This window comes from Chelonia mydas, chromosome 1 (assembly GCF_015237465.2).
Source record: "Chelonia mydas isolate rCheMyd1 chromosome 1, rCheMyd1.pri.v2, whole genome shotgun sequence".
NCBI classification, from domain to species: domain Eukaryota; kingdom Metazoa; phylum Chordata; order Testudines; family Cheloniidae; genus Chelonia; species Chelonia mydas.
This window is the reverse complement of record NC_057849.1, coordinates 177,289,113-177,311,730: the sequence shown is the minus strand read 5'-3', so window position 1 is coordinate 177,311,730 and position 22,618 is coordinate 177,289,113. Positions and strand designations below refer to the sequence as shown.

At 40.6% G+C, this 22,618-nt stretch overlaps 1 long non-coding RNA gene across 1 annotated transcript; it reads left to right on the top strand.

The window, feature by feature from the left end:
- Positions 1-4,014: 4,014 nt before the first annotated feature.
- LOC122464112 lies at positions 4,015-12,577 on the top strand. The gene is made up of 3 exons (XR_006287999.1): positions 4,015-5,005; positions 6,792-6,793; positions 12,566-12,577. It is a non-coding gene; the product is annotated as an uncharacterized LOC122464112 (long non-coding RNA).
- The last annotated feature ends 10,041 nt before the right edge of the window (positions 12,578-22,618 follow it).

The following is a 22,618-nucleotide window of genomic DNA, read 5'->3' as shown; positions in this document are numbered from 1 at the left end:
ACTGGAGTCACTGGGTAAAACTGAGGGAAGAATTTGGTCCACAATCAATCTTATTTAAGCACTGAGGCCAAAAACCTAATCTAATTTCTAGCCTGTGTTGTCTCCTCAGGCCCTCAGTGTCCCTTTTACTGTAGGAGAATTATCGTATGTATAATTACTCTGGACCTGACCTGCCCTGCCCTGCCCTCACCCCCCATGCCCCAAAATACTGTTGTCATCCTACCGAGCTGGGCTTACTGGCTTTCAGCACACACTGAATCACTGCTAAGGGGCCCTCTGCACCCACAAAGATGGTGACATGATCTGCTCCAAAATTATCCAAGTGGATCTCTGTAACCTACAGTTTTTACATCTATCTGGTTGTCAATAATTGCTTTTGTTTGTATGACATATCATCTTGGAATGGATATTTAGGGCCTGATTTTCCTCTTACCAGTTGCACACCATTGACTTCAGTGACTTACTGTTCACTGACAGTGGTGAGTGTGAGTAGATAATCAGACTTGTGATCTTTACCTGTTCCAGTTGTGTAGCAATCTTGATTTTTAACTGAAAGACATTCCATAAGGTACTACATTTTCTAATATACAAATGTAACTTAGCAAGACATAAAAATTTATTTAAAAAAAAGGCTTTTTTCAAGAAGTAACCTGAAGTGCCCTATAAATTTCAACGGGCACATACTGATTGTATTTAGGGATTATTTCACACTCCAGTGGAATGCAGCAGGGTGGAGGCAAATGTTTAACAGTGCATAGTGAACACAGCAGTTAAGATGTGAAGAAGTAGACTGTATCTCATTTGAAATTCAGGTTAGCAGGCTGTAATTAACCCAATTAAAATTTTGCTGGAAAGCATCTTGTGATTGAGTCTCCTTTTGCACCAATGTAAATGAAGACTATTTCTAATGAAGTTACACTGGTGTAATGCTGGTGGAAGACAGTGGAGAATCAGGCCAGCTGTCTCTGGACAATAAGTGCTGTGTTAACATTAACAGTTCCAAGTGGTCAGGCAATCATTTTTACATCTCATCCAAAAGACAGGGCTTTGGCAACACGGTTAGTGTCACCCCTGGAAAAATGCTATCTAATATATCACCAAGAACATTTCTTGTAACATGTTCTGTACATGTTTGCTGGCCTCCTGTCCAACTACTTACTAGGCCAAACCCTACTTATCTTTTGCAATCTGAGATTGTAGCATGAAGAGGAAAAGCTGCAAGAGACAGTACTGTGTTTCTGTTAAAATAGCTAATTAATAGACCAGTAGACCAAAAGGTAGAGACAATTGTTCTCTTATAAACCAAGGCATAGACTTTCGTGCACAAGGTTAGCCTACACATACTCTCTGATTTGACCGTGAGCTAGAGGTGAAGATGATTTAGTTTCTAAACTACCTGAATTATAGTACCTTTTAGAATGGTTAAGGGCTAACTGTCAACTAAGTAGGTAGATTCTAGGATATGCAGCCTGTCCATCCAGATGGAATTTCATCATCTTAACTCATTTTAATTCAAATACATTTAAAACTGGGTTGCATTCTTTGAGGTAGGAACTTCATGGAAAATCTAGTTTCAGGAAACAACCATGCATGTATCAGCCCCTCTTATTTAAAATTGACATGGCCAGAAAGATAGTCCCAATTTTAATGAAAGCCAGGTGAATCTAAAAAGCCTTTCAAAAGTAACCTGTGTGTGCAGAATATATGCAGTCACCATTCAGGTATTAAAGTCCTCTTCCACTCTAACAAAGATGCCTGCCATGACTTTAAAACAGAGTATTATGAGCCAAAGCTGGATGTCCAAGTGCTTGGTTTTAAGTTCTGATGCTCTTCATTCTCCTAGTATAACAAATTAAGGTAACAATAATTTAAAGAAACCCTACCTGAACACCAAACCTTGAACATCATTTCTTATCTCTACAACTCCAAGGACACACACAGGCCAAAGACAGTAAAAATGTAGAGCTTGATTCTTATTTAACTATGTTTCCTTTACTTCTCTCTGGCAGTGTAAAACAGCCTTGGTATAAATGAGAATCAGCTCCGCAGCATTTCATCTGTGCACAAGGGACAGAATGGAGTGCACTGCAGAGGTGAATTCTGTGGCCATGCTGTACACCTTGTTGGCTTTTTACACTGGGGAGTGAAGGGGAACATTGTGGGAAGGTCCAAAGAATGACAGGGGTTATAGATTTCTCGGTGGCATGGTTCAGTTGAACCAAAACACAGAGCAGGGAGAACTTACTCTACTACTCCCTTCAACTGCATTACCTGATTACATAGGAACATTGGGACCCTACTTGAAGGTCGAAAAATTTGCATAACTCCCATACACAAAGTAGCTTTATTGCACTTTGTGTGGGGGGGACCATGATTTGGTCCTTCAGTCAGGACATAATACTTCCTTCTATGACAGCATTCATAGTAAGAGTAGATAAATCCTGATATATCTTTTTAAATACCTTTATTTTACACTGAGAGGGTGAAAGTAGATGATGTAGCATGGGACCTGAAAGAGGAAAAATAAAGACTGTAGGTAAAAATATATTAAATGGTCCTCTAAATTTGGCTATTTAGAAGTATTCAGAGCAAGTTTATTTTTGAGGTTTACAGTTTTGAGTTATCTGTTACTGAATACTGGTGTGTTCCAAAGCTCACCGAAGTCAGTGGAAAGATTACCATGAATGTCAGTGGCTTTTGGATAAGATTCTAATTACAATATTTTGCATGCAGGCAAACTAATCTAGAAATAAAATCTGCAGTATATTGTACAAATGATGTGATCTGCAAAAATTCCTGTCTGACTTTGTCCAAGGACACATTTTTACATTTGCAAAGCTGTAAAAAGGTACCATTAGAAAACAGCTATGCGTACACAGTATCAGCTCCTCTGATCTAGTAATGGAATAGATGGGCCATATAGCTTCAATTTTAATGAACTCTATTTTTTTCAGAAATCTCACCACGTTTGTAAACCATAGTCACTATTCAGATATCAGTCCTTTCCGTAAACAGAGAAATATGTCCTCTAACAGAGTGCCCTTGACTATAACTCAAAAGCCAAGTGGGTAAACTAAAATTGTCTATATTTACCCGTTCATGAGCAGAAATGAGTGCATATTCTGTAGCTGAAATGCTAGCTGAATTTCCGTGTGCTTCATAAAAGGCAGCATTGTTTACTACATGTCAAAGGTGATTGTAAAGTGTCCTCAAATCTGTTTGGCTGATTCATAGGGAGTAAATTCTCTAGTAGAGTAAATCTGTTGGCAGTTTAGCAACAACAGATTTTACATAGCATTGGGGGGTATGTAAATGATGTGCATATCCCCAGTCCTAGACCTGAAGAAGAGCTCTGAGTAATAATTTTAAAAGCTCGTCTCTTTTACCAGCAGAAATTGGTCCAATGAAAGATATTACCTCACCCACCTTGCCTCTCCAATGAGTGCTTTTACATTTTGGAAGTACTAAAATACCAATAGGCTTTCATGAGAAGAGATGCATGGGACCAGATTCTGCTTCCCTTTCCCATCTCAGTAGGACTGCTTGCACGGATAAGGTGAGCAGGATTATTGTCCATAATTTGTAAAAGTGTCGGTCCAAAATTTGGATCAGACTATAAATATGTGAATAAAATATTGATATTATTGTGCTTACCTCTCTGATATGTACTAATGTAAATATTTGGTCATTAGAACTGTGTAAATAACTGATGCATTTGGTTTTCTGGCAGCTAAGGATAAATAGAAAGAAATTGTTGTTGAAGCTGAATTGGACTTTTTAAAAGTTTTTGGTGAATTGAAAAAATTGAGAAAAATTTCATTTCAGAGCATTGTAAACCTTTCCTTAATAAAAGTAAAGGAAATGAAGGGTTAGATTCATAAAACAGGAGGATGAGGAGATGCTATTCCTCTCAGCACTTCCTTTGTCTCCCCTTACATTCAGCAGCCCACCGGCTGGGGGACTCATCTGACACATGGGAGATCCAGGTTCAGATCCCTACTCTGGAGCCAAGAACTTGAACCCAGGTCTGACGCCTCCCAGGTGAGTTTCCTAACCACTGGGCTGTTGTCTAATCTGGGGTGGAGGTGTCTCAATCTCTCCTGTTAAAACTGTTTCACTTTGAATAAATAACTAAATATTTGTTGAAGTGCGACATGAGCCCATGTTTGCCACTCTCAGGGGAGTTCCCTAATTACCAGGATATACAGTCATTCTCACTCTCTGGGCACGTCTACACAGAGGGGAAAGAAAACAAACTGCAGCGGATAGTCTCAGAGCTGGGTCAATTGACTTGGGCTTGCGCCATGTGGCTAAAAATACCTGTGTAGATATTTGGGCTGGACTGTGGGCTCTAAAATCTGGCTAAGGGGGAGGGTCTTGGACCCAGGCATGAGCTCGACCTCTACACTGCTATTTTTAGCCCCACAACGTGAGCCCTGTGAGCCCAAATCAGTTGACCCAGGCTCTCATGCTCAGTGCACAGGTCTCTTTTTTTTTTTTCTTTTTTTGCTGTGCAGATATATTCTCTGTGTCTCACCCAGTGACTATTCAAGTATTTTATTTAGGTGTCCCTCACCAGTGGACTATTAATAGAAGACAACCACCACAATCTGCTGCTATTCCTGTTTTGTGAATAGTCCTAAGCCTTTCTGTGAATGTAGCCCAAAACATTATTTTGGCTGCAACTATTTGGCAAATTCATGAATAGTTTTGTTTGACCTGAAACTGTGGCAAATAAAATATTCCTCCACAAAAAAATTCCCTCTCAATTTCTCATCATTTGCAGCAGCGGGCCAAAATGAAGTTCAATCCTTTTGTGACCTTGGACTGCAGCAAGAACCACAAGAGGCACTTCAATGCACCCTCTCACATTCGCAGGAAGATCATGTCTGCCCCCCTTTTCAAAGAGCTAAGGCAGAAATAAAATGTCCGCTCTATGCCCATCCGAAAAGATGACGAAGTCCAGGTTGTCCGGGGACATTATAAAGGCCAGCAAATCGGCAAGGTAGTCCTGTCATAGAGTGGTGGCTCTTTCATCCATCTATTTAGATGCTGTTATGGACCCTTTCACTGTAATATTTGATTATTGATTAATTGATGAGAAAAACATTGCAAAATAATATCCAAACCTTTTTTCCATTGGCTACTTTTGATTCAGATTAAGAATGGCCAAAAAGTTTTGGGGAAAAAAATTCAAATTAATCAGAATATGGCATGTTCAAGACTGCAAACATTGAAAAAGATTTCAGTAAGTATGTGTGTCATTACTACTTATGATTGAGTCGCAGACCCATGGCAGTGAATCAACTAAGCATATCAAGTTGTTGACTTAGAGTGCAAATATCACAACAAATGCCAAAGTGAAGAGAAGAGGGGAAAGGTTAGTTTCCTGAGAAAAGAGGAGACAGTCTCTGTGCATCAAGAAGCAGCCGTACAAGAAGAATCATGCATGCTGGAACCCTAACCTAGAGCAAAAGGGCTGGAAAAAGACTGTCCAGTTTCTAAAGAGTTAAGCAGTAGTCCATATTCTGGAAAGAAGGGTCAGCTGGCTTCAATGAGCCTTTATTCTGGGAGCTCATGCCAGGAGTATGTGTCAGTGGAGGTGTTCTCCAAACTTGGTGATGAACAGCAAAACTGGAACAGAAAACACCTCTGAGCTCACTTGCCATCCTAATACAGGTAAACTGAATTCACCCTTGTCCCAAGAGCCTGCTTGAGTGGTGCATAGGCCTTATGCAGAGTATTTGGATAGAGTGATTTATACTGATAGGGAATAAAATAACCTTAATTAGTTGTGGCCAAACACAGGTTTGTGCAACTGTTGGAACTGTTGTGGTAAAGGTTAGCACCATTTCAGTTTCAAGCCATAGAGAAGAAAATCAATCGTTTGTTTACAATATTTTTTTTCTGTGAAATCTCTTTTGGGTCTATTATAAAAAAAAAGTGTGAACATTCTTACTTTGAATAATTGCGTATAAGACTTGAGGATTACAGATATTATTTGTGTTACACATTACAGACTTCTGTGCTTTATTGTTATAACATTGAAAACTTAACTACAAAGGCCATTTCTGCAGAGCAAAGATACTAAGTGAAATCAATCTTGCTGCTGATAGAATTGTATACCACACAGTTCACATTTTAAATTATTTAGAATGTTAGAGACTTCACTGACAGCAATGGTCATTAATTTTGTAAGTAATGTGTTAAATACTAAGGAATACAGTTTGTAAAACTTGAGAGGTATTTTGTGTTGGCAGTTTATCTTATCTGTAGGCCAGGGACCGGCAATCTTTGGAAATCTGCTGACGAGTCGGGACAGTTTGTCTACCTGCAGCATCCGCAGGTTCTGCCGACGGCAGCTCCGACTGGCTGCAGTTCACCATACCAGGCCAATAGGGGCTTGGGAAGCGGCGCGGGCCGAGGGTTGTGCTGGCCACCGCTTCCCGCAGTCCACATTGGCCTGGAAGAGTGAACCACAACCAGTGGGAGCTGCCATCGGCCAAACCTGCGGACGCTGCAGGTAAACAAACTGTCCTGGCTCGTCAGCGGATTTCCTGGATGGGCCACGTGCCAAAGGTTGCTGACCTCTGCTCTAGGCCAAAGTAAGTGCCTGTAACTGCCTATACTCATCCACACATATGGTATGGATAGAGTGATTCTGACAAAAGAAGCTGAATGTGAAAGAGTAGTTTACCTGTCAAATATTGCAACTGGAGACCCTGTTTGGAGTTTTATATTGAGATCTAAATCTCTGAATTCTTTGAAACCATTTGAAAAATATATCTCAGATGTGGTTCCTGTGGTTAAGAGGAAAAACACTATGCTCAGTTCAAAATTGATAAAGCAACAAATTTTACTCCTGCGTGACCTTCCACCCCTCCATGACTCCCCCCTCCCAGCTATACGAGAATAAGCCTTAACTAACCTATTTAAAATTGTTTCCCTTCTGTGCAATTCTCTGCCACTTGTATTACTCCATCTCTCACCCTACCAAAGCCCCACATGTCTGACACAGACCCAAATGAGAGACATGAAAACAAATCAGGCTGGAATCCAAAGATACTATGAGATTATTCCTTTAGTGTAAATAACTTTATAACATAATCTTCGAAATTCATTATTTATGATCAAAATAATTTTCAAGAGTGAATATGAAAGGACGTCATATTTATATGGAATGAAGGTAAATTTGGGACTCAGATGAGTGATGCCTCAAAGTGAGGGACATTTGAAAGATATGGGTTTGTTGAAATTATTTCAGAATACTTCCTTCTCTGCCATCAGAGATCCAATGGATTTCATGGGTTGTGATGAGTCCTCTCATGGTAATAAAATCACAAATAGTGCCTATTTTCAGTGAAGCAGGAAATGCTACGCAGATACAGAAGGCAAAAAATAACTTTAAAAAAACCCAAAAACCTAGCTAGAACTTATTTCTATGCTAATGTCCCCCATACTCCGGTTAGTGTTTGAGAGTCTGTCACAGCCACTCTTTCAGCTACCCAGTTGGCCCTCTGTCTGGCCTGTTTGGATTGTCTCTTACTCACAGTACACACACAATCAGTTTTTTCCCCATGTGTATCTTTAATCTTTCGATTCCCAGCTTTGCAGGCACATGTCAGGACGAGCCTTCCACCCGCCTTTCTCTACTACACCCAGCTCATTCTCTAAACTCTCCCCTTCCTTCATGTTTCTGCCTTTTATATATCTTTAGTCCAATCAGTTCCCCGAAGTGTCATCATATCAGGTTAATTGCCTCCAAGTAAGCTGTAATCTTCTCTGTTATGCAATTACCTAAGTGACCAGGGTGCTACAACTAGCCCTCTGTCACAGTGTCCAAATAAAGATTTAGGTTTCTAATTTTGGGCATTAAAGTCTGAAAACTTTGATCTGAATTATTTAAAATAGCTTATATTTTGTAGAAGCTAATGCGACCACCAAAGAAATAATGTGCCACCACTGATTGTTCAGCCTAACCCCTGGTCACTTCCAAAACTCAGGGACTTCTTTAAACCGTCCTGACTGTAGCCCCAATACATCAAAGTACTTAAGTAAGAGAGTTGTCCCAGGAAATCAGTGGGATTATTCACACGATTAAATGTTTCAATGGATCCATATAAGTTATACTTATCCAGTCAAGGAATAGAAAATATACCATGTAACCAATCACAACAGACCAGCACAGATTCAATAATATGCTTCCATTTTAAGGAATAGTCATTTCATGTTTTATCTTTTTGATGTTTCTTTTCTTATTTTTCCCGCTGTTCTTTTCCTTATGTCTCTGCTAAATGCTGGAGGACACTTGTTTTATATGTAGTATATTTGTAGGGAAAGAATGCCTGACAGTGAAACAAAATGGCATATTATCATCCCCATGAAAATCAGTTGCATATTTGCTAAAGGCTTATAAACAACAGGTTTGTTAGTGAGTGGTTGTTTGTGACTCCTTCATTCTCCCCCCCGGCCCGCAGTGAAGGAGAGACCCAGTGTAGAATCTGTATACAAGACTCCCAGCATAATGGAATGAATACTTTAAAATTGCCAACAAAATGTCCATTGAAAAGAGTGCATGGGAAAAAGCAATTTCTCTGTAAACTCAGGTACCAAAGGATCCTTATAAGCAGAGAGCCTCTTCTCTACAGTTTACAATGAGTGTAGAACTGTAGAGAGCTCCATACAAAAGCATCTTTCACAACCTCTATTCAAAACTGAAATAGTGGCTGTGCAGGAGAAGGTGATTAGGCCCTGCTAGAGCATCATGGTTATGATGGATGACCAGTAAACCTAATCTGTTCCTTTTCTGGATAGGGGAAATAATACAGAATTGTAAAGTTTACTATATCCAAAGAATGGGAGCAAATTCTCATATTAAGCCATGCCATACCTATAACCGTGGCAATAGCTAGGGCATTGTTCTAGAAGTTAGACCAGCAGAGAGAGGGGTATTAGATCATTTGAATTGTTAGTGTTGTCTTTATTAATGTTATTGTCCACATAGGCATTTCAGAGATGAAAAACAGATATTTGATTGTTTGCTGACAAGAGTGTTGGAGTGATTTCTGGGTGAATTTCTGCCTCCATAAAGGATGTAGAAGGGCTGCCCATACCACAGCATGAGAATTTGGAAAAATCTGTCAGAAAGGGAAGCCCTCACCACAGCTTAGAGACCACAGTAGTTAGGTGATATCAAGGGTTTATTCAGTAGGCTCAAAAGATGATGGCAGGAAAGTTGCCTGGAGTCTGAATTTCATAACTGAACCTACAGATGAACTATGATAGAGGCCATAGCCACCACAAATTACCATGCAATTGGACTTTTGTAAATAGTGCACAGTACTAGCACAGTACTAACTGTTCCTTCGCATAATTTATGTGATAAGCTTCTGTCATAAATATAAATGGAAGGGTAAACACCTTTAAAATCCCTCCTGGCCAGAGGAAAAACCCTTTCACCTATAAGGGGTTAAGAAGCTAGGATAACCTCGCTGGCACCTGACCAAAATGACCAATGAGGAGACAAGATACTTTCAAAAGCTGGAGGGGGGGAGAAACAAAGGCTCTCTCTGTCTGTGTGATGCTTCTGTCGGGGACAGAACAGGAATGGAGTCTTAGAACTTAGTAAGTAATCTAGCTAGGTATGCATTAGATTATGATTTCTTTAAATGGCTGAGAAAATAAGCTGTGCTGAATGGAATGTAGATTCCTGTTTTTGTGTCTTAGTAACTTAAGGTTTTGCCTAGAGGGATTCTCTGTGTTTTGAATCTAATTACCCTGTAAGGTATTTACCATCCTGATTTTACAGAGGTGATTTCTTTTACTTTTTCTTCTATTAAAATTCTTCTTTTAAGAATCTGAATGCTTTTTCATTTTTCTTAAGATCCAAGGGTTTGGGTCTGTGTTCACCTATGCAAATTGGTGAGGATTTTTATCAAACCTTTCCCAGGAAAGGGGGTGTAAGGTTGGGGAGGATTTTTGGGGGAAAGACGTTTCCAAACGGGCTCTTTCCCAGTTATATACCTGTTAAACATTTGGTGGTGGCAGCAATAAAGTACAAGGGCAAAAGGTAAAACAGTTTGTACTTGGGGAAGTTTTAATCTAAGTTGGTAAAAGTAAGCTTAGGAGGTTTTCATGCAGGTCCCCACATCTGTACTCTAGAGTTCAGAGTGGGGAAGGAACCTTGACAACTTCCTACACTCCTTCCATAAAAGACAGGGAGGCTCAAGGCTGGTCTCTCCTTTCCAGAGGAACTGCCTTAGAGCAATCTGTACTTCTCTTGTGCCAAAAAGCTTAAAAAAAAAAAAATCCCTGGAGAACGTGAAAGGATTATAGATGATACAGTGATGTCTGCCTGCATCTGCAGAGAGCCTGAAACAGTAGCTCACAAGTGTGAACTGCCGCATTCATCGAAATTTGGTGTTAATTTGGATGTCCAGTGATGGTACTTTAAATGCCAACATTGCTAACTATTTCACTGCTCTTAGGATCATTTTGGAAAGAAGAGTGAGGATCATATAATGAAGATCTGCATAATCTCCTGCGAATGACAGTTCATATTGGCACCATTAGTAGGTGGCGGTTGGGAGAATACAGTCACCTTTTTCCCCCAGTAAAGAAGGTACCAACCCCAAATAGCCTACTGGAACCCAGAAGGGCATCTGAGCCCCACTGAGAGGGAGCTGAGCCAAGCCCAAATTGATAGTGGAGCATTCAAGACCCACCAAGTGAAAGCCAAACCCGAGGAACACATCTGAGCTCATGGCCATGTTTGAACCCCAATGGGGGCAATCCAAGTTCAGGGAGCATACTCGTATTTTGTGCAGCTTTTCAATCTACTAAAAGTGGTGTCTTATTTTTGCGATTTAAGTGAGTAGGCGTATTTAGTTGATGGGGATTGAAAGAGCACCGCCATCAGTCTCCCTCTATTTTGACTCCTGCTATTGTGCCCATAGGCAAGTTCCCATAACGGCATACCATTCACATGCATGCTTCTTTTGGGCAATATCATCTCTGTTTTGGCTGTATAATCTGATGATTTTCTACAATATAAAAGAAACACTCTGGTATCATTCCATAGTTCACTAATATTTGTAAATTAGATAGTTGCCTAGTGGAATGTTACACGACTTTATTGTAATGTGATTGAAGATCATCATATCTGACATATAAAGCTACGTGAAGATCTGCTGACATCCAAAGGGGAAAGAAATCTTTCACCATACACTGCTGGATAGGGGAGGTGGCTAGTGGATTTTGATAGCTGTGGATCTACTAGCCATTACTGTGGCCTGCCCCCAAAGTCTTCCTTCCTGTTGAGGGTGCAAGGTGCCCTCATAGAGTTGTAATATTGTTGTACATGGAGATTTATCACTCTGTGCAGGTTTCCTGTAAGTTGCCCCAAATATTGTTGTTGGTTCTGTTGCATTCAGGAGCCTCTACGCTAAGAATGTGGATTTGCACAGTAGAGCCACATTCAGGCCCTCTTCAGTTTTGCCACCAAAACCTGTGCAAAATAGTACTGAAATATCAGTCTAATCTGTCTTTTGCTTGCATTGTGGCTGCTCCAGGAGTTCCTCATATTGCACTCACCCTCATGCATCACAGGAGCATGTGAAAGCTTCCGAGGGAGTTCTGGTCACTGAGGAACTGCAGAATGTGAACATCCATTTTTGAGACACCCAAAAGTTGGAATGCAGAATATTCTCTCTCTCCCTTCTCCCACCCTCATTGGCTGTGTCTGTTCTCAGGTACAGTACTGGCAGAATTTGGCCTATTGAGTGCATTTGGATAGATTTTGTTGTTTTTGGTCTAGTAGCTAGTTTTCATTAACGGTAGTTTAAATCTTAGCGGAATATTTCTGATTTGATGGAACATGAGTCTTTTTTTCATTAGCTGATCTTGTGCTGGACAAAGGTTGATGCCGCTGTTATAAATTACCACTGTGATGTATTGAAATGGCAGTAAATATTGATGTGCAACAATGAGGGAGAGGGGGAAGAGACAACTCTTTGTATTTCGTCTGTTGCATAATTTCAGTATGAAAGTGAAGTTGTGGGGACATCTAGCGCAACAGGGCAGGCCTAAGCAGGGGTCAAAGCTTAATGAGAGATAATGAAGCAGGTCATGTCTGAGTGGACTCTCAAACAAACAATTAATTTACTTGTCAGTTCTGTCTCATTACGTCTTTCGCCTGGTCTTTCTCCTCTGATGATTTCCTTATGTCTGTTTTATTGCTTTCATCCGTCACTCATTATTGTCTGTTCAAGCAAAGCAGAAAGCAGCTCCTTTCTTTCAGCAATCAGCTAAATCACAGGGGTGCTAACATGACAATCAAATTTTCTGAGCTCCTGCTCGCTTTTAAGCAAGATAAAGGAACACTAATTTTAAGCAAGTGAAAATGGCTTAAGTTAATCAGAAAAATGTAGAAAAATGAACGAGTGGCCTATGGGATCTGTCCTTTGTTCAGATGACTTCATCCTGGCATATTGCATTCTTGGAGGTATTCTGCAATATAAAGGGTTAAGCTTTAGTAGGAAATTTAAATTTGCCACGCATCCTCCAGGACGAAGTACAGTGCCGCTCTCTGATTATGAGACACACAAAGACAGGGACCAGCTGCAGAAACCGAGATGGGAAATGTAGCCAGTATAGATTACAGCAGCTGTGTTTATTTTCATAATTTATTACCCACTTTTTATCCTAAAAGCTACATTTAGTCACCATTAAAAGCCTCCATGGTACCAAAGTTGGCATATGTTTCCGTTGGATATTTAACCCCCAATTCTAGTACTATGAATAGAAAAGATGTCTGGCATTCAGAGACTAATCTAATTTATTAATTAGATTTACAAAAAAAAGAATGTATGAATAAGATTTAATCTAGTCGGGCTGTATTCTGTCTAGAGTTCTAGTGGAACAGAGTAGCTACAACATCATTGGAAGGGGCATAGCATAAAAAAACAAATCTATCTTTCTCTCCTTTCTCTGTGGTCTTCCAATTTGGGTCTGACCCTTTGTGATTCATTAGAGCAAGTGTGGGGGGGAGGTGTGTTGCTGCACAGTATATGAACAAACACAAATTTACATAGAGTGCTGCCATTGGTTTAAGGAAAATTAATTCTCGAATGTTAAAAAGGTACCCAGAAAAATGTCTTTTGAAAAATTAAACTGATAATTTATGTTCCCTGTCAAGAGAGAGTAACTTTCTGAAGACCAAACAAGTGGTAATGCTCAAATCAGTGCAGTTCATAGAATCACAGAAATGTAGGACTGGAAAGGACCTGGATAGGTCTTCTATTCCAGTCCCTCGCACTGACAAAGTGCTAAGTATTATATAGACCATGCCTGTTTCTCTTGCCTGTTCTTCAAAAACCTAAAATGATGGCGATTCCACAACCTCCCTAGGTAATTTGTTCCAGTGCTTAACTACCCTGAGAGTTAGGAAGCTTTTCCTAATGTCTGACCTAAATCTCCCTTGCTGCAATTTAAGCCCATTACTTTTTGTCCTGTCCTCAGCAGTTAAGGAGAACAATTTATCACCCTCTTCTTTATAATAACCTTTTATGTACCTTGAAGACTGTTTTCATATCTCCCCTCAGACGTCTCTTCTGTAGACTAAACAAAATCAATTTTTTCAAACTTTCCTCATAGGTCATATTTTCTAGACCTTTGATCATTTTTGTTGCTGACCTCTGTACTTTCTCCAATTTGTCCACATCTTTCCTGAAGTGTGGTACACAGAACTGAACACAGTATTCCAGCTGCGACTTTATCAGGGATGAGTAGAGTAGAAGAATTACTTCTTGTATTTTGCTTACAACACTCCTGCTAATACATCCCAGAATGATGTTTGCTTTTTGCAACAATATTACATTGTTGACTCATATTTAGTTTGACTCACAATAGCCCCCACATCTTTTTCTGCAGAACTGCTTCCTAGGCAGTTATTTCCCATTTTGTATTTGTGCAACTGATCATTCCATTCTAAGTGGAGTACTTTGCACTTGTCCTTATTGAATTTCATCCCATTTATTTTAGACCATTCTCCAGTTTGTCAAGATCACTTTGAATTCTAATCCTCTCCTCCAAAGTGCTTGCAACCCATCCCAGCTAGTGCTAAGGGAGAGAAATTGTGATAATTGTTTCCATTCTGTGTAGCATGCGCATGTAGGAGACCAGTAGATCCCTTTTTTTAAAAAAGTGAAAGAAGATATTGCAAAATACAATGGATTATAGTAATAGTCCCACTTAGTATTCCCAGTAAGAACAAAAGTTAAGTAGTTGAGATGAGTCCAGGGAGAACCAGTGGCTGATTCAGAGTAGGGAATTCGTGGCAAGGAAAGGAAGAGAGAGAGAATGGAATAGATAGACAGAGGGAGGAAAAAAGAGATACAAAAGGAGGGAAGAAAGGATTAGAAGAGACTAAACTGCTGTGGATAAGTGGAAACAACATCCTTTCTCAGAAAAGTTTAAAGTGGGCACGAGAGGGCAATTAACCCACCGGGCTGCACGTGGAGGGTTGGCCAGGCCTGATTAAAGGTGAAGCCCGGGTGGGGAAGGAGCTGGGTGGTGACTATAAAGAAAGGAGGTAAAGAGTAGAAAAGAACTTTAGGGAGAGAGGGGAAAGAACACTGCAGTCCCTTTCTTGGTGTTAGAGGCATTAGGTCAGAAGGGTGGAAGAGAAAGCCCAGAGGGATAGCTGACCCAGAGGATTCTCTCCTGAGTAGAAAAAATGTGGCAAGAGGCCAGGAGAGAGACAAGTCAACATGGCAGAGAAGGCTCCGGAGGTGAGCTCTGACAAATGAGGGAGTAATGTTTGTACTTTTTAGTTTGGGATTTATTTGGCGATTCCAAGGGAGAACCCTACAAGTCCTGGCCCCGAAAGAAGGGTGAATCATGAGATGCTGTGTGGGGAAGGCCTGAAAAGGAAGGTAGGAAGAACTTCAGGGAGGCAGTAGCAAGGAGCTGACAGAGCAGAACTTGCCTGCTGGTTATAGGGACACTAGACTGGAACCCGGTATAGTGGGAAGTCCTGAGATTTCCTACCAGCTATTGGGGAAGGTGGCCAGAGACCTCTGAGAAGGGGCTAAGGACAAATGAAAAGCCTGAGAAAAAGGTGTGCGGGATCATGGGGCTCAGAGTAGAATAGAGGCCAAAGACCTTTCGTACGGATTTTGGACTTTGTTACATTGGAAGGGGTGGAACTAAAATGTGAGCTGGCTTGAGGGCCAAATCACAAGAAGAGGCAGATCACCCCAAGACCAGAGCAACTACTGGCAGTGGGTTCTAAAGAAGAATGGTCTACTACGTCCACACCCAGCCATGCGGGGGCATGTGCCAGTAGTGAGTTGACCATCTACAGAGTAGTTGGGGGGAGAGACAATGGAACTGCTGTTGAATTTTGGGTTAGAAACAAGGGAAAGAGGCAAGCAAGGAAGATGAGGTACCAGAGAACTAGAGGAGGGAAATGGCAAAGAAATAACTGAAACCCACCCAAAAGAAAATGTGAAATGGGTAACAAAATGAGGCAAAGGGAGAAGCCACAATCATTGCTAATAAAGGAAAGTATCTTGCTTTTACAGAAAAATGAAAAATATTGTGGCAAAATGAACGATAGAAGGAGGGTAAAGGAAGAAGATGGATGTACAGACAGAAAAAAGGCAACAAGAAATTTAGTGTTGGGTGTGAACCTCAGCCCTAGATGTGATCACCCCAAATTTTGGATAAATTTGGATATGGTTCCAACATTTGCCAAGCTGGATCATCTCTAAAATAAATATAGGAGGAGGGGAGGTGAAATCCCTTAACTTTTATGTAAGTGGTTTGTGTTTTATTTATTTCTGGACAGCTGTTCTGCAGGTCTGCACATTTTGGGGAAATGGATCTGCAAAATATTTTGACCATGATCATTTGAGTCTTATTGCTTCCACTGTTATTGTTGGGCATGTAACCCAATAAGACATGGATTAAAAAAAAACAAACAGAATGATTGGGTAATTCCTTGCTCCTGAGGCGTTGTCTACACTGCAGGGTAAGTCAGTGTAAGTTACGGAACTTAAGTTACATAACATATGTAGCTTAAGTCGATGCAGTTTACATCGACTTACTGCAGTGTCGATACCATGCTATGTTGGGAGAAGACGCTCTCCCATTGATACAGCTTCCGCCTCTCGTTGAGGTGGAGTACTGAAGATAACGGGAGAGTGCTCTGCTATCAACTTATTGCGTCTTCACGAGACCCGCTAAATTGACTCCTCCGCATTGATTGCAGCTGTTCTGATTTAGCCTGCAGTGAAGACAAGCCCTGAGTTTCAACTTCCCTTGGAACAGAAGAGAAGGTTCCAGAGCTGTTTAGGGAAAACTGAGAAGTCTTAAAGAGAGAGGCAGAAGGAAGATAGCCTTTAGCATTTGTACCTTTTAGATAAGGACTTCTTCAAAATGATGATTATTATCCAGTACAGAATGTACGTCCATCAGCCCAGTGTTTGTGTGTGTTGCCTGTTTGGAGTTTACTTCCAAAGTACGCTGTAATTAAAACCAACAAACACACATAAATGTAATTTTAATTCTTATGTGCAAAACTGCTTAGGGACAAATTCTATCTGCTCTTTACAGGGGTACACACAATGGGAGGAAAGGCACACAGAGCTATCCTGTTACATAGTTCAGTCTGCATAACAGCCAGACAAGACTTGCAGCCTCTGCACTCCTCCCTACTTTTCCAGGAGTACATGGCACTGCAAAGGAGTTCGGATGAGACCAGTACACAGGGGAGAGTAGGTTACATCTTATAAATAACGTTGCCTCAGGAACACTTCTCCTCTGCACTGGGGAACCTTGAATGACATTCACTGAGGATGAATGCTTCATAGAGCTCTCCCTGGGAGATGGCTCCATACCATCCCTTACTGTGGGCTGTCTCTAATATATTATTTAATTAGATGTAGTGCATGTTCAACCATATATGTAAGCAGACATTTCTGGAGAAAGTAGGCTGTGAAGGAGAGGTTCATTTCTCTTGCTAAAATGTTTTCAAAATACATAGAGTTTAAGGACAGAAGGGATCATTAGTTCATTTGGTCTGATCTCCTTTGTGTCACAGGCCATTATATTCACCTAGTTATCCTTTACTTAGCCCAATGTGTTTAGAGTTTGACTAAAGCATATCTTTCAGTCAGGCATCCAGCCTTGAGATGGAGAATTCACCACTTCCCTTGGTAGTTTGTTCCAGTGGTTAATCACCCTTACTGATAAAAAATTGTGCATAATTTCTAGTTTGAATTTGGCTGCCTTCTCCTTCCAGCTATTGATTCTTTATCCCTTTCTCTTCTAGGTTTAAGACCCCTTTAGTACCTAGTGTTTTCTCTCCATGAAGGTATTAATACACTGGACTAAGAGGTGGCTTCATTATTCTTTTTGATGCAGTAACAGATTGACTCTTTAAATCTCATCACCCTTGAAGTTTGTGTGCACTTGCTTGTTTACTCTGACCTTGAGGTCTTTTTTGGAATCGCTGATTTCCAGGATACAGTCACCCATTCTGTAGGTACAGCTTACATTCCTTGTTCTTAGATGCATAACTTTGCATTTGGCTGTAATAAATATATTCTGTTTGAATGGGACTAGTTTACCAGGTGATCGAGGTTGCTCTGTATCACTGCCCTGCCCTCATAATTATTTAACACTCCATCAGTCTGTGTCATCTGCAAATGCTATCTGTAGTGATTTTTATATTGACTTGTACATCAGTGATGAAAGTATTGAATAACATCAGACCTAATACTGATCCCTGCCTAACCCTATAAGAAACACCCCGATTTAATGATGATTCCCCATAGACAATGCCTTTTTGAGATCTGTCAGTTAGCAAGCTTTTAATAATGTATGCTCTATTGATATTATATACTACTCCTTTTTAATCAGAACATCATGTGGTACTTAGTCAAGTGTCTTTACAGAAGACTAAATATATTACATCCAGTTCAACCAAATTTGTTATCTCATCAAAGATTGAAATGAGGCTTGTTTAACAAGCCCTATTTTCCATTCACCATGGTAAATGGCATTAATTATATATATTTCCTTTCATTCTTTATAAATTGAATCACCTATCAGCTTTTCTATTACTTTACCTGGGAGTGGTGTCAGGTAACTGGCTGATAATTACCCAGGTCATACCACTTGCCCTTTTGAAAATTGGTACAACATTAGCACTCTTCCAATTTTCTGTAATTTCCCTGGTATGCCAAGCTTTATTAAAAATTAACATCAGCAGGCCAGAAATCGCCTCAGCCAGCTCTTTTGCACTTTTAGGTGCAAGTTAACCAGTTGTACTGATTTTAAAAATGTTTATCCTTCAGAGCTGTTGTTTAACATCTTCTTTGGTTACTAATGGACCAAAAAGTATTTCATCTTCCTAATGTAATACAAATATGTCATCTTGCTTCTTTCCAAATACAGAACAGAAATATGTATTGAATATGTCTGTCTTTTCTGCATAATTATTTAAAAAATACCATCTCATCTAGTAATGGGTCTATTCCATTGTTTGGATTTCTTTTTCCCTAATATACTTTATAAACTCCTCCTTATTGTCCTTAGCCTTGCTAGCCATGGATATTTCCCTAGTGTCTTTCCTTTCCTTATTAAGTTTCTATACTTCATAACTTTGAATTTATATTGATTGCTATCAATTTCCCCTTTTATCAATTTATTATATATTGCTTTTTATTTCCAGTTGCTGACTTCACTTTATCACTGAACCAGGCGGGGCTTTTAGACATAATTGTCCTCTTTTTTGATTGCAGAATTGTTGCTTTTTTGGCCATCTAATAAACTCTTCTTAAAGAACTCCCAATTCTCATTTATATTTTCTATCTGAATGCGTTGTTGGATTCTATATTGCTGCAATATATAGTAATCATATCTTGGATCTTTTGTATATAGAAAACGCTTTTTTTGGAATAAATTCATATAGTGCAGGCTTTCAGAACTTGTTTTCAAACAACTTTCTTTCTGAAATCATCAGTTTGAACTAGTGACCCTCAAATTGTTTGTGGAAAGAATAGTAGGCGTGAACTGTTCTGCAGAGATGGAATAAATAATGATCCATTGGTCATTGGTTCTCCTAGAAGCAAAAACAATGATAATTCCAAAAAAGTATACGATGACCACATTGCCCCCTCTTCCCACCCCCCTCCCCAGCAAAAGCAAGTTTTTTGAGGGTACCTAATTTTGTTGGGTTTTTTTTGTCAGCTTTCAAAGCTAAAGAACACACCACAGTGAAGGGAAGGTAGATGACCCTCCATAAAAGCATTCCTGTCTTTTAAACCATTGCTATATTAATAAGCCGCTGGGTATTTCTAATTAAAGTTTAATGCCAATAGGATTTAGGGGGAAAAACATATAAAATAAATCTCCATCTTCTGGGAGTAAATTCTGTTCTTTTTTCACTACATAGTGTATGTGGAAAGCAGGATTGATTATTTTTCAGGTCTACACCTTATTAGAACTTAATGCTTTTATTTTGGATGACACTAAATCCGCTCAAGTCTCTCTTAATATTTCTAGTCATTAGGTCCTAATCTCTGGAATGCTCAGAATCCTCAAATACCTGAAGGACTGGAAGCATCAGGCTGTCTTAAATCTTTATCAGATGATCGTTGTTAAGGACACTTGTTCCATCAGCCATAGGCTCATCAAACAAAAGGACTATTTTATCATTTGTTTTTTTAATTCTTTTGATATATTCATATATCCATCAAGAAAACACAAACCGTCCTCTTTGATTCTCTAGGTGCTTTTGACAACTGTTTAAAATACAAACGACAAATATATCATCACCCCTAGCCAAAGGAGGGAGTAAATAACTAAATTAAAACCACCCATGTTTCTCTCATCACTTTCCCTAAAAATACAGACATACAGGGCCAGTTTCTATGTGTAGTGTGGCTGCTTTGCACAATGTTGTCAACAGTAAAATGACCCTAAAACAAGAATAGCCTTTCACAGGGAGCTCATACCAGTGTAGTGTCCTATGACATATATCTAGCAGAGCAGCTCCTACCTTCTTCCTCATGTGCTGTCAGCTGTCCATCTTGCAAGCATCTGTCCAAGGTAGCATTAAGGTTCACCTGCTTATCATCTTCTTTGATGCAATCCATCCATCACTTCCTTGCTTTTTTTTTCCAGACCACCCTCTCCTTTCATGCTATCTTCATCAGATCCCCCTCATACATCCTCTACATGTGTCCAAACCAATGAAGTTGTGCATCCTGGATTTTGTCAGTCACATCAGATTTTGACTAGCAGCTCCTTTGCCAACTGCAATGCTCTTGGCTGCTGAAGTAGTGTGTGTGGCAGGAGTTCCCTGATCCCTTGTGATCTCTGGCTGCCATATCACCTCATTGGATCCATTGGCACCAGTGTAAATTAGATCAACCCTAGGCTGCTATGACTGATGTTGGAGAAGCAATCTGATGCACAGCTGGTTCAGGATCGGGACAAAGAGGATTTTCCATACCCCCTTCCTCAGCCACAGCTGAGGATTAACTCATACTGTGCATATTGGAGGAGAATATGAATATACGATGCTGTAGAGTGAAACAAATGTCATTTGTTTGAGCCCACTTATGGCACACAGGAGCCAGGAAGCTGTGTTCTGTATTAGTTGGAACTGCTGGGTGGACTTCAAGGGCTGCTCTGAGTAAAAAGTGTGACATGTTGTGGATGACTGTGGCAAAGTCCACATTTGAAAGGGTTGTCCGCAACCTTTTACTCTTTTGTGGCTGGTAATTATGGGCCTTCTGTGTTGTGTTACATGCTATTTGTGGATATGTGAAATAACTGTTGTATTATATTTCTATTTGGGAATCCTATGAATTGTGAATTAACCAAATTAAACTTACAATAGAGCAAACAGTGGTGTAATGGGAATGTTCAAGGCTATGGAACTATCATGGGAGCTAGAGCAGCAGTGTGGAATTTGTAAAATGGCAACAATAGGTTTCCGATATAGAGGATGGCTTAGGCTGAGCATCTGGTGCCTGTCAGAAGACCACTATGTGGCAAATTAGCTTCCATAGGGACTTTGGTAGCGTGGGGCCACACCCTCCTTTTGCACTGGCTAGTGGTCTGAAGCCAGAGCCAGAGGGAGCACTTTTCACCACTTAACAGTGGAGCCACTCCTACTCTCCTCAGTGCCACAGGGTGCCGCCTACCTCTGCGGGATGCCTTTGGGAAATGCTACTCCTACAGCAGCTTTGCTGTGCTTGACTATGGCCCCTAAAGCCTAGATGGAGCCATAAAAGGCTTGAGGAACCTGTTAAACTGGGGTTTTGGAAAGGACTTCCCATAACAGAAAAAGGGGTGGGAAGGAGTTATTTTGGAGCTGGCTGAGTTCCTGTTTGAAATGAGTATTTTAATGCTGCTGAGGTTTTGCTGTATTAATAATTGTGTTAGGGCACCTAGAGTATTCTATAGATGTATTTTTCGATTAAGTTTAAATAAATTAAAGCTGTCTTGAGTGGCTCACGAGCCAGAATACCAACCTCAGGGCAGATTATTAAGAAGCAGGGCACAAACCCCAAACTGGCTGTGAGTTCTATACCTAGATTTCACAACCAAGTAACAAATGTAAATGCCTCAGGCATTATACAGACCGAACATGGAGTCACAGACAGTCCTCTTGGGCATTCCAATCTATCTTGTCATCTGAGCAAACTGGACTCAGTGAAAGATGGTCACTTACACTAAAGATCACAAAATATTCAGGTTACTCCCAATCCCAAACGACCAGTCACTTACCCCAAATCAAATTGCACCTTACATCTCACACCCAAGACAGCACTTGTACCCAATCCTGAAACAAACTAACTAAAGGTTTATTAATTAGTAAAAAGAAATGAGAGTTCTTTACAAGGTTAAAACAGGCAAACATACACACAAACGAGATATAATCTAAAACTCAAAAGGTGGTAGAAGCTTCTATAATAAGCAAGATTTGATGTCCTTTCGGGCTAACCCAAACCAGGCAGTTTGGGAAATCTTTGCCCCTCGAGTTCAAACAGCATAAAATACCCTGATTTCTTCTGGCAAGGGATTTTTATCCCCACTTCCCGAGAATCCAGGCTGATGGGACAAGCTCTTCTGCACATAACCTCTTTAGTAGGGCTGCCAACTTTCTAATCTCACAAAACCAAACACCTTTGCCCTGCCCCAAGACACTGCCCCTGCTCCAAGGCCCCGCCCCTGCTCACTCTATCCCCTCTTCCTCCATCGCTCACTCTTCCGCACCCTCACTCACAGGGGGTTGGGGTGCAGGAGCGGGGTGAGGGTTCTGGCTGGGGCCAGAAATGAGGGATTCAAGGTATGGGAGAGGGCTCCAGACTGGGGCAGGGAGTTGGGGTACAGGAGGGGGTGAGGACTCCTGTTGGGGATGGGGGCTCTGGTATGGGACCCGGAATAAGGGGTTTGGGTTCAGGGCTGGGGCAGGGGGTTAGGGCATGGGAGAGTGTGTGGGCTCTGGCTAGGGGTGTGGGCTCTGGGGTGAGGCTGGGGATGAGGGGTTTGGGATGCAGGAGGACGCTTGGGGCTGGGACAGAGGGGTGCAGGCTGC